Source organism: Grampus griseus (assembly GCF_964374135.1).
Source record: "Grampus griseus genome assembly, chromosome: 20".
NCBI classification, from domain to species: Eukaryota; Metazoa; Chordata; class Mammalia; order Artiodactyla; family Delphinidae; genus Grampus; species Grampus griseus.
In genome coordinates, this window is record NC_139014.1 from 23,463,814 (window position 1) to 23,477,624 (window position 13,811).

Sequence of the window (13,811 nt, forward strand, 5' to 3'; positions counted from 1 at the left end):
TCTATGAAGTATGGCTAGAAAAGACTGGTGGACGTGGCTAGGGCACATGGAGCTGACTGGAAACAAATAAGTAAAAATCCAGCTAAGTTTTTGAGAGTTATACTGCCAAAACGACCACCAGCCTGGGCTTGAGAGCCTATGACTATTCAAGCCTTCTTAAAATGATCTTTGGGGTCCCAGGCATCTACGGCAGGAAGTGGACTAAGAAAGCTGTTCGTCCCCTTAAAGGGGTATATTCCTCATTGTCCATTTGGGATACAGCCAAGGAACATAATAGGAAAAAGAGGAGGAGGAGGTCCAATAAGATGGAGCTACGGGAGCAAAGAAAGAACAGACAAGTGAGCTAAGGAGCCAAGTCTGGGTCTCTTCGAGAACATTCCCCATCCCTGGAGGGGTCCTCTCAATGACTGCTCAGAGGAACTGCAGAATTTGCTGCAGTCCACTGACTGCTATATGTCTCCTGTTCTTCCCCCTTTCAAATGGGAGTGTTTCTTTTTATCATCCTGTCGCTAGTCACCACTGTATATTGTATGTGACGGCAGCCAATCATTTGCCAATTTCTTTCACAAATCTATGGATCAGAAAGAGCAACATCTGGGCCTGATGTAGAGACTATTATGTGCATCATCTCCTCACGGACAGACCACCAGTCATCACATCCTTGCATCACTCAGAGATCCTGGACTTCAAGCTTGATGCCATGATTTGATAGGACCTTGGGGTTCCCTACCTGGGGAGGAGGTGAGTGTATCTTGCCTGTGAGAGAGGGTAGATCGACTATCTGGTGACCAAAAGAACAGTGCTGTTTATTATATATTTTCAGCTGTCTCCCTGGTACCGGCAGTGTTGTGCTTCCTGGCCCTGCCTAGTTACATGGGACTACATGACTAGATCTGGCCATCATGTTGCGAAATAAGCAACGTGAATCACTTCTGAGCTAGTGAGAGACCCTCCAGACTTCGTTTCCCTCTTAGCACGGTGACCAATAGTGTCCAAGAAGGTGGTGGTTCCATCAGCCTGGATCACTGAGTGACACGGGCAGAGCTCCCCTGCTCATCTATCATGGCCATGTAGTGAGAAACAAATCCTTCACTGTTTAAGCCACCTAGACTGGGAGGTGGTTTGTTGCTGCAGCATAACCTAGCTAATGCAGTTCTTTATGAATATGTATACGTATTACATATATCATTGGTCTCAGTCTTAAGCTAGACAGCAGAGACAGAATTGCTAGGTGAAAAGTTTAAAAATCAGACAGATGAAGGGATCAATTCACATGGGAATTCTCTACTTAACAAGTTTGAAAATAAGACTTTTCCTTATTTAAAAAATGACAATTAAAGTGCTGTATTCTATTTTTGGGGGGGGGGGAGGGGCGCGCCGCCCTGCGTGGCTTGTGGGATCTTAGTTTTCCGACCAGGGACTGAACCCGGGCCCCGGCAGTGAGAGCGCTGAGTCCTAACCACTGGACCACTTGGAAATCTGCCCTTTTTTGCTTTATATGATTTTAAATGATGTACACATATATAGGATTACCATATGAACCTGCAGTGGAAGAGCTGAGTCTTAAGCACTGGACCACCAGGGAAGTCCCCCCATATGAACCTGAAAGTGACATCTCACCACTATTAAAATCAGGAAGGCTCATAGAAACACCAATAAATCACACTGTCACAACAGAAGACACAATCTAACTGTTCACTTTGAGACACATATGGGCATTCTGCCCACATTTTACTTTCTTCATTTGGTTTTGGCACCTTTTCCCTTGTCTGAGTTTTGGTAATAATCTTTCTTTAGTCTCTTTCCAGAAAACTTAAAATATCTCCTAAGGGCACAACAGAGTAACCTTTACAATACCAAAACCGCATTAGGGAAATTAGAACCTTCCATGTTCCATTATCCAACTCTTCATGCGTATCCTCAGTTCTAACTTACTTATTACAAATCATCTTAGTTTTTTAGAAGACTCTCTAAGTGAATGTATTGAGCTCTAAGAACCTGAAGGTAGACAGAAGAGGCAAATAAGAAATAACCCTCAGTGATATTTAAAGCTGTTTAAATGCATCTCTCTATGGTATTAAAACAACACAAGTTCATCTGTTCTTAAAGATAATTGTCTGAAGTGTCATAAAATAAATTCCAAAACGAAGTGGGTCATTCCTTAGTGTCTTGCTACAATTAGTGTACACAACTTGGGAGAAAACGTGGTGTGTATGTCAGGGGTTCACCAGCTGAGAAGCAGTCAGTCCTAGTACTGTAAAAGCTGGACCAGCTACTGGGAAGAAAATACAGTTTTTTTAAAAAAAGTTAGAACATATGACAGCATATATACAGATAGTAAAGTACAGCTTCCAGAATGTGCTTTTTTTCAATGCCATTTTTTCCCCACGGGGACCACAAAATAAGTTTACGCAGTCTTCAAGAGTGTTTATTAGTTTTAAAAGGAAAACAATTTTGTTCCCTGAGAAGTTTTAATAGTTACTTTCAAAAAATTTAGTTTTTTTCTATTAAAATATGTACCTATGCATCCTCCTTGGACGAGTCTTTGCAAGTTGAAAAGGCAGCCTGGTAAGGTATATCAGTCTGATACCTCTGCTTATTCCACTCCTTCAGAGCCATGGCCCCTGACCTCTTTCCAAAGCTCAAACCACCCATGTACTGCCAGACCCTGGTCCTGCTGAATGGAGAGGTTTCTAAAGCATACAACTACCTATGAGGATCAGGCCAGAACTAAAACCACCAAGAAATGGAAAGAATCAAGGAGGGAAAGATAAATGCCTATCAGCAAAGTTCTTTCAGAAAGAAAAAAAGATCCACTAGGAAGAACGGACAGGATGACACTTGGGTCTGTGACAGCAATGCACTGGTCTGATACTTTAGTCAAAGCTTTCCTGCTTTTGCTGAAGGCTACTCACTTTTTTCTCATTAGGAAACTATGTCAGTGATACATTTGTCAAATAACAACTAATCTCAAAGTCTTTGGATGGTCAGGTAATTATTTAACAACTACTGTGTGCTTACTATGAGTAAAAAAAAAAACCAAAAACTAGAAATCTGAAAGTTTGGAAGAGGCACTGCATGCAGGTGGGAAAATCAGCAGAAGTTTTGTGAAGGATAGTACATTTCAGGAAAACTTCAAGGGCAGGCAGGTTTTAGACTGGCAGAAATGAAGGCAGAAAAGGTCACTTCTAGTAAAGTGAAATTCGAATGGGGTAATAGTGAGGTATATTCTTAAACAAGAGACCGTGTAAGCTGTTTAGTTTTGCTAGCATATAGGGCTTGAGGAAGGGAGAGGTGGCAAGATAGGTGAGTTATTTATTTTATTTTTAAAATAAATTTATTTATTTATTTATTTTTGGCTGTGTTGGGGATCTTCATTGCTGCGCACGGGCTTTCTCTAGTTGCGGCAAGCGGGGTCTACTCTTTGTTGTGGTGCGCGGGCTTCTCATTGTGGTGGTCTCTCCTATCGCGAAGCATAGGCTCTAGGCGCGCGGGCTTCAGTAGATGCAGCACGCGAGCTCAGTAGCTGTGGCTCACGGGCTCTAGAGCGCAGGCTCAGCAGTTGTGGCGCACGGGCTTAGTTGCTCCGTGGCATGTGGGATCTTCCCAGACCAGGGCTCGAACCTGTGTCCCCTGCATTGGCAGGTGGACTCCCAACCACTGAGCCACCAGGGAAGTCCCAATAGGTGAGTTATTGCCATATCGTGGCCAACCTTGAAGGCTGGACTGAAGAGTTTGTAGTTAATATGGATGACAAGATAGAGCATCAAAGGTTTTTAAGGAAGGAACTAATATAATTAGAGTTGTGTTTTAGGGGTCAAATTACATGACGGCAAACAATTGTAGACCTATATGTAAGTATATCTTTGAAACATATATATGATAAAACAGATATACAATTAAGCAAAATGGAATAAACTTAAAATAAGTAAAGAAATTGAAGTAGAAAAGGAGTAGGAAAATAATACCAGGAATTAGGATAAAAACAAAATAAAAGCACAAACGATTTTACACTAAATCCTATATTAGTACTGACTAAAATAAAATTTAAAATATCCAAATTGTAATTCTAAAAAGTTCTCTACAAGAATGCATTCCTTATGAAATAATTAATTTCCCCACCTAGTAATTAAACTGAGTTTAAGACTCATGTCCACACTAAAACCTTAATTTTGTTTTTTTGATAATACAGTAGGTTCTACTTTCAGTAGGCCTAAAATAAATGAAATCTCACCATGTCCTGTCTTTTCCTTAAAAACAATCTGTAAGCGCAGCCACTATGGAAAACAATATGGAGATTCCTCAAATAATTAAAAATAGAACTACCATTCGATCCAGCAATTCCACTCCTGGGTATATATCCAAAGAAAACTCCTATGTTCAACGTAGCATTATTTACAATAGCCAAGAAATGTAAGCAACTTAAGTGTCCATCAACAGTTGAATGGAGGGACTTCCCTGGCGGTCCACTGGTTAAGACTCTGCGCTTCCATGGCAGGGGGGCACAGGTCCAATCCCTTCTCAGGGAACTAAGATCCCGCATGCCATGCGGTGCGGCCAAAAAAAAAAAAGATGAATAGATGAAGAAGATACAGTGTGTATGCATACATATATATTTACACACACACACACACACACACACACACACACACACACGAATATTACTCAGCCGTGAAAAAGAATGAGATCTTGCCATTTGCGACAATATGGAGGGATCTAGAGGGTATTATGCTAAGTAAAATAAGCCAGATACTGTATGATTTCACTTATATGTGGAATCTAAAAAACAAAACAAGTAAGCAAACAACAAACCAGAAACAGAGCCACAGATACAGAGAACAAACAGGTGGTTACCAGAGGGGTGGGGAGCCGGAGGGGGGGAGAGGGAGGAGAGAAATAAGTGAGGGAAATGAAGATCTTGTTATTTTATATTAAAAAAGCCATATTATTATGGTAAAGAATGTGTGACCATACAGGCTTAATGATGGGATCGATAATTAGGGTTCATTTTTTTTTTGGCTGTGTTGGGTCTTTGTTGTTGCGCGCGGTCTTTTCCTAGATGCGGGAGCGGGGACTACTCTTCTTTGTGGCGCGCGGGCTTCTCATTGTGGTGGCTTCTCTTGTTGCGGAGCATGGGCTCTAGGCGCGGCAGCTTCAGTAGCTGTGGCACGCAGGTCCTAAAGTGCAGGCTTCAGTAGTTGTGGCGCACGGGCTTAGCGGCTCTGAGGCATGCGGGATCTTCCCAGACTAGGGATCGAACCCACGTCCCCTGCATTGGTAGGCGGATCCTTAACCACTGCACCAACAGCAAAGTCCCGGGGTTCATTTTTAACCTAAATTTTGGTACTGTCAACCCTTAAATTTTACCAACCTATGCCTCCGTCTGCCAACCTGAAGAGCGGGAGCCAAGAAAACAAACTGCAAAACTGAAAAACTTGGTAAATTCTACCCTCTGATCTACGAAACACATACGGTAGTGGTGACAGTTATATGCATTTATATGATACTTTAAATTACATAAAGCACATTTATCATACATTTGTTAAACATTTATTAAATGCTTACTTTCTAAAGGTGCTCACAAAATCGACCTGGGATGCACTAGAAAAGCTACCAACACCAACATGTAGAAGTCAACTTTACAATAAACAAAACCTCAAATGACATATATCATTGGACCATATTTTAGATAAACATCATAAAGTGTTCTCAGATGCCTATATTTTATACAGTTGAAAAATATAACTAGTTTTAATGCAATCTCATCTAACAAAATTTAACGTCAAATAATTATTTTTAAGCAGTCCATTTAATCCGTTATCTGTAAGAAATGAAACTGAGAAATGCCTGTCACCTCCAACTTTGGACAAACCTTTTGTAAAAATAAAATTTCACTGCAGTTTTTCACATATGCATTTATTTATTATACATTTATTTATTTTTGGCTGTGTTGGGTCTTCGTTGCTGTGCGCGGGCTTCCTCTAGTTGTGGAGAGCGGGTGCTACTCTTCTTCACGGTGCGCGGGCATCTCATTGCGGTGGCTTCTCTTGTTGCGGAGCAGGGGCTCTAGGTGCGTGGGATTCAGTAGTTGTGGCACACGGGCTTAGTTGCTCCGTGGCATGTGGGATCTTCCCAGACCAGGGATCAAACCCGTGTCCCCTGCATTGGCGGGGGGATTCTTAACCACTGCGCCATCAGGGAAGCCCCACATATGCATTTAAATGGGACTGTCGTTGCGTTTCCTCAGTAGTATGCAAGTGAAGCTAGTAGAAGAGTACAAAGGAGAGGTTCTTTTCCTAAGCACTATCGAATTACCTTCAAGCTTCCTAAGCACTATCGAATTACCTTCAAGCTTCCTAAGCACTATCGAATTACCTTCAAGCATCAACAGTCTCCACATTTCCTTACAAGATAATAAAAACTAATGTGCATTACTCATCACACAGTGGCTTAAGCAACCTTAACTTTCACCAATAACCCCTAGGGCCAAAGACGAAACCTAATACTAAGTAGGTTACACTGCAGGACCTGGATGATTACAACATATTTTTACAACATCTTTCCATTATTCAATTCAATTCACAAAAGTCATCTACAGACAGGAGAATGTAATTTAAACAAAGGAGTTATTTTTAAAAGAAGAGTAGAGTTTTGTATTACTTAGAAAGTCTCAGTCTAGCTTTAACCAAAGGTTGTTTTATGGAACGCAATTATCACATTTAATGCACTAGTCCATTTTCAAAATGGCTATCAATGTGAGTACCTTGATCATTAGTAGTTGATATCCTGCCTATTAGCTTTATTAAGAAAAATCAGAGACTTAAAAGGCCTTGTGAATCTTACTTTTCTTAAACTCCTTAAAAGTAACACTTTAAGTTAGAACTGAGACCTGTTTAGCAGGTTCAGATGTTCACATTGTGGCTACCTATAATGTAAGCCATTGCGAGAGGCCTATGTACACATCAAGTTGACTAGATCATTGTGAATTTGAATTAAAAACTCATTTAGAAAATGAAAAGAACTGAGAAATGCCCTCATTACACTCATATGTTATATTTTACAATGTGTGAACACCACCAGGAGATGTTGGAATTTAATTTATATATTTGACCTACCGAAAGACAAAGGATTGTTACCATTTTCTCATTAACAAAAAATTTTTGACACTTCAAAAATTAACATTTGGAAAAAAGTTTAACTGAACTAGTCTTAAACCAGGTATAAACAACTAATCTAAAACAAATTATTTGAAACCCTATGGGAAGGTTTAACCCAAACCATGACATACCCAAAACATGTCCAACGGAAAAAGATGAATTGCTAACATACAACTTGCCTTTTCCTTCCTAAGTCTGTATTTTCCTCTCCTTGGCTGTAATTCTTAAACTTTTAAGAATCTTTGGAAAACCACAAATCCTCTCTCCCCACAAAAATGAACACACAAACATTTACATGCAATTTCAAGGAGTCTGCCCATTTTGAGAAACCCATCCATGGACCCCCCTAAGGATCTCCAAACCCCCGTCTAAGAACTCCTGTCGTACAGCAGCTTTTACTTTTCTGTATTTGTAATATACACCTAGATTAGGCTTGTAAGTGAAAATTTCCTCTACCTCCTTTGCTCTTCTTTCCTACATCTTTTTCTCTGAATCTCTCCAGCATATCTATGGTCATAAAAGAATTAACAGTTGAATGAAAGAACTGTGTTGAGTAACATCATTAAATGTGGAATAAAAGATCTTAGTATAAACCCCAATATGCTAATTAACCAGATGTATAACCTCAGACAAGCCAATTAATCTCACTTGATCTCAGTGTGTTCCCCCGTAAAAGAAGAATAATAGTACCCACACCTATTTAATCTGATAACACAGGCAAAGTTCCCAGTACATAGGGGGCTTTCAGTGTTGGCTCCTTTCTCCTTCCTACTTGAGAGGATCATTCCTAAAGAAGTTATAGATTATGGATAGCAGAGCAGAGATTTATGTAATTTTAGAGTTTGTTGCATGCATTTTCCCACAGTGAACATGATGCAGGAGATGAAAGAAAAGATGGGGAACAGAAAGTTTAAAAACTGAAGTAGGCCATAAGCAACCAAAGAAAGAATATAAACTGAACTTTATCAAAATAGAAACCTTTGGGGTGTCAAAGGTCACTATCAGAAAAGTAAAGAGATAACCCAGAGAATGGGAAAAAATATTTGCAAATCATAGGTCTGATAAGGGTCTAGTATCCACAATATATAAAGAACTCTTACAACTCAACAATAAAAAGATAACCCAATTTTTAAATGGGCAAAACACTTGAATAAACATTTCTCCAAAGAAGATATACAAATGGTCAATTTGTACAGGGAAAGATGTTTAATATCTTTAGTCATTAAAAAAATGCAAATCAAAACCACAATAAGATACCACTTCATACCTCCTACGGTGGCTATGATAAAAAACTGGAAAGAAGCAAGGGTTGGCTAGGATGTGGAGAAATTGGAAGCTTCATACATTACTGATGGGAATATAAACTGGTACAGTCACTTTTGAAAACAGTTTGACAGTTCCTCAAAATGTCAAACATAGAGTTACCACATGACCTGTCATTCCACTCCTAGGTATGTACTCAAGAGAACTGAAAATATACGTTCATACAAAAACTTGTACGTAAATGTTCATAGCAGCATTGTTCATAATAGCCCCAAAGTGGAAACAATCCAATTATACACCAACTGATGATGAATGCATACATAAAACCTATATCCACACAATGGAATACTATCAGTCATAAAAAGGAATGAAGTACTGAGACGTTGTACAGCATGGATGAATCCTGAAAACATTATGCTAAGCAAAGAAGCCAGACACAAGAGACAACACATTGTATGATTGCATTTACATGAAATGGTCAGAATAAGCAAATCCATGAAGACAGAAAGTAAATTAGTGACTGAGAGGAGCTGGGGTTAGGGAGGAGCAGCGAGTGACTGCTATAATGGATTCCAGGTTTCCTTTTGGGGTACTGAAAATATTTTGGAAATAGATATTCGTGATGGTTGCACAGCTTTCTGAATACACTAAAAAACACTGACTTGTACACTTTAAAATGGTGAATTATATGGTATATAAATTATATCTCAATATAAATAAATAAATGAAATGAGATGAAATAGGCTATCTGGACACTAGTAGTCCAAAGATGGTCTGAAATAAAAGATCATCTGAAAATTAGGTATTTTATATAAAAATGACATTATTGATTTACTGGATAGGTCATAAGTGATGAACTGGGCTCTAACAGCAGTGATGCAATGAGATTGAGTGGAAAATTCAAAACCACCCACAGTGCTGAGCGTCACAGAATTTGGACTGGCTCTATTTGGGGCTTTTCCATACTGCTCTGGGCAGGTGACTTTACTTTTCGAACCCTCAGTTTTCTCAGCTACACACTTAAGGGATTCCCTCCCACCCGTGACACTTACTGTTTGTCCTGATTGTTTCTTTCCATTTTCTTGCCTAGCTCATCTGGTCACCTACTGCCACACAGTATTCCCAACCTTTTCAACATTAAGGGCTTTAATGTTGAGCCCTTTAATTAAGGGCTCGCCACTCTTCATACGCCCCTCCCATGTTCCCATGGAGCACTGTTTTTTTTGTTTTTGTTTTTTTGCGGTACACCGGCCTCTCACTGTTGTGGCCTCTCCCGTTGCGGAGCACAGGCTCCGGACGCGCAGACTCAGCGGCCATGGCTCACGGGCCCAGCCACTCCGCGGCATGTGGGATCTTCCCGGACCGGGGCACGAACCCGTGTCCCCTGCATCGGCAGGCGGACTCTCAACCACTGCGCCACCAGGGAAGCCCTGGAGCACTGTTTTTAAAAGTTATGTCTCAGAGGGACTTCCCTAGTGGTCCAGTGGTTAACACTCCATACTTACAACGCAGGGGGTGCGGGTTTGATCCCTGGTCCGGGAACTAGGATCCCACATGCTGCGTGGCACAGCCAAAAAAAAAAAAAAAAAAGTTGCGTCTAAGAAATTGCATTTAGGTCATACTTTTTTATTTTTTGCTGACCAAATATAAAAAAGTAGCCTAACTTTTTGGTTAGACTCTCCAGCTTTTACCATAATTTCTATCTGACTTTCTGAATACTAAAATTAGTTTATTAATCTCAGGATTGGGGATGCCTGAGCTAAGGGAATATGCTATCTACAATCTTGAAATAAGTATGACACTAAATGGGACTGGCCCATAGCCTTAACCATGGTATAGGTAACTTTTTCCAAAAACAACACTAGGTCTACCACACTTTCTCAGAGTAGAGAGAGGTATGACCCCGTATAACACCATTCCTTGATGATTCTATTCCATCCTCTGCCTTGATCAGAAGGCGTTTAAGGCAACATGCCAAATGGGATGTAGAAGCAACCTATGAAGCCTCAGATAACGTGCCATATCCACTGCTTCCTTACTGTTAATAGTCCTTTCTTTTTGAAACATAAGTTGTAGGCTGAGTAAAACAAAGCCAGGTAGCAATGCCACAACTGTGTCAAAATTAAAGGCAAAAGTGCCCAATCACTCTGTAGGTGGTGTAGAGCACAACTCTACCCAACAGAGGTGTTCTATGCTGGATGGTGGCAAACGGAGCCAATGGATCCTCCCTCCCTTTTGGGAAGTACAGCTGAACATAGAGAAGAGGTTGATACTGGGGTCTGGGTTGTAACCCTAACCACGCTGAGTTATGGTTAATGAATCCTCACGAGATATCCAGTGTGTCACAGTCTTGGAAGTGATAGGACTCTTTACTAAAATTGCTACTTCTCAAACATAGGGTCTATTTGTGAATGCCCAGATCTCCTTTTTTCCTCTAAAGAGAGATACAGCTTTTAACGTTTGTTTTTCTGATTATAAAGGCAAAGTTTATAGGTCAAACGGGTTTATGCACTGTGTTTTCTGTCCAATTACCACACTCCACTCTTCATTCACAAGCCTTAACTATCATCTACACGCAAAGTACCAAGAGTCTAATATAAGAAGATATTTATTTATTTATTCCTTCAAATAATTATTGTATTGACCCCAACCTTCACAAGCTTAACTTTGTTTGGGGAGCAAGAACTATACACAAAAAATAAGTCACAACTGGGTCTTCCTTGGTGGCTCAGTGGTTAAGAATCCGCCTGCCAATGCAAGGGACAGGGGTTTGAGCCCTGGTCTGGGAATATCCCACATGCCACGGAGCAACTAAGCCTGTGCGCCACAACTACTGAGCCTGCGCTCTAGAGCCCACGCACCACAACTACCATAGCCCGTGCGCCTACAGCCTGTGCTCCGCAACTAGGGAAGCTACCGCAATGAGAAGCACGCGCACCGCAACGAAGAGTAGCCCCTGCTCACTGCGACTAGAGAAAGCCTGCGCGCAGCAACGAAGACCCAATGCAGCCAAAAAAAAAAAAATTATAAATAAATTTATTAAAAAAGTCACAACTGCCAAATAAAACAAATGGTATTTTTAAAAAAGGTGCCACATAACTATTTAAAAGGGCAAGAAAGATGTAGAATGGACAGGCTATGGAAAGCCTTGTGAAGAGCATGAGATCTGAGCTAGGTCCTGAATGATGGAGGGATCTGAAGAAGCAGACAGGAAATGAGAAGACAGGATGAGGAGAGTAAGGCTGTTACCATGAAGAAGCACAGTATACTTAGGCCCAGTCAAAGGGACTTTACCAGGGGTTAGCTGGTGATAAGGTTATAAACGTAGTCAATGTAGGGACAGAAAATGGAAGGGTTTGACTGTAGAGCTGAGAGATGTGGGCATCACGAACAGTGGCAGAGAGAGTCAAAAAAAAAAAAAAGGGGGGGAAATCAACAGAGCTTTCTCATTAGATGTGAAGGATAAAGAAAGATATCAAAGATGATTTAGACAACTTGAATTTCCATACCCATATCTAACAGGAAAATACAGGTGGGAGAGCACATCTTTTTTATTACTGTTAAGACAGTCAGCCTCAATCCAGAGATCTAGTTCTATCTTTTGCAGAGTGACTAGACAAGTTTTTTGCTAAATATTCCTAACATTCCTTTGCAATGACAACCACTACCAAAAAAATTAAGTCCAAACCTCCTTCAAGATTAGACCCCACGCGCCACAACTATTGAAGCCTGCGTGCCCTAGAGCTCGTGCTCCACAAGAAGAGAAGCCACAATGAGAAGCAACGAAGAGTAGTACCGCAACGAAGAGTAGCCCCCACTCGCCACAACCAGAGAAAGCCTGTGTGCAGCAACGAAGACCCAACGCAGCCAAAAAAAAAAAAAAAAAAGATTAGACCCCTCACTTTACCTTTCTAACCTCATTTCCCTCCACATCCCTCCACAAACTCTATTAAGGTCTGTCTACTCAACGTTCCCTGAGCATGCCATACGACTTCTCATGCCAGTCACTTGTGTATCCTGCCCCATCAGCCAAGAATGCCCTTATTTCTCTCCCTATCAACTGAATCTCACTAATCTCTCAATATTCAGTTCAAACACCACTAACTCTTTCTAAAAATCCCCAGCCCCTATCACTTCTCCTGTGTGTATTTCTACTCTACTACTCCTGGCTTTATTATACTTATTTCATCCCGTATTGTATAAAATTTGTTTATATGACCACATTCCCATTGCCAGCGATTGATTTAGAGGCGGGTCCATGATTAAGTTTTGGACAGAGAGATTTAAGGGAAATCATGGAAGGCTTCTGAGAAAGATTTCCAAACTCTTAAAAAAGCATAAGAAAGCACTAACCACCACCCTCTGCTGGATGTCATCTTGTCTGGATATGATGCCTGGAACTGTGGTACCCAACTTGCATCCATGATGAGAACTGGCTAAAGGACGAAGCAGACAAGTCCAAGATGGCAGAGCAGAAAGGCGGAAAGAATGTGGGTCCTTGATGATGTCACTGAACCACAGATTTAAGCCAGTCCTAGACTGAGGCATCTTGTTACTTGTTATGATCAATTTTCCTTATTTTCAAATTATTTTGAATTGGATTTTCTATCATTTGAAGCCCAAGGCATCCTAATTTATAGAGTCATGTTTGAGATGCAAATTAGACATCTATGCAGAGACATCAAGTAGTCAATTGGATAGAAGATCAGGGGAGAAGTCAGGACTGGACCCATATATTTGGGAGACAGCAGCATACAGAAAGAATTTACATTTCAGGGCTGGGAAGACAGGACAGATAGAGACAAGAAAGCTTTAGGGCACCCTATGGGCAGAGGAGAAAAAGCCAACAAGGAAGAGAGAAGAAATTAACACTGAGGTAAAATGAAAACACTAAACTGCAAAGCGCAGAAGCCAAGAGATTCAGCTTCAAGAAAGAAGAGCTGTTCAGCTGCATCAAATGCTGCTAAAACACTGAGTAAGAGAAAAATGACCACTGAATGTAGTGGCTGGATAATTCCTTAACATAAAGGCCACCTTGTCCTTCCACAGCCTCCTTCCCCCTGGAGAAACAGCCGTCTTGAGTTAATTAGTATAATGGTTAAGGGCTCAGACTTGGGCTGAGTTGTGGAGCTACCACTCCTAGCTGTGGGGCCTACCCTGTGAGGAGGAGGGAATGGCAGCTGAGGAATGGCAGCCGGAACTGGACTCCAAATAGACAAAAAGTTTGCATTCGGTTTTTAAAGATGGGAGAGACTTAAGCGTGTTTAAATGCTGATGGGAAGGAACACCTTTTACCACAAGGAACCCACTACAAGAAAACATTTTGGAATTTATTAGAGTAGGTTAGTTTATTAAGCTTTAAAAAATTATATACAGGGCTTCCCTGGCGGC

The 13,811-nt window shown here is 40.8% G+C and overlaps 1 protein-coding gene across 2 annotated transcripts in view; it reads right to left on the bottom strand.

Moving 5' to 3' along the window:
• The window catches only part of ZNF652 (zinc finger protein 652), a 70,104-nt gene that overhangs the window by 33,036 nt on the left and 23,257 nt on the right, over window positions 1-13,811 (bottom strand). The window lies entirely within an intron of this gene.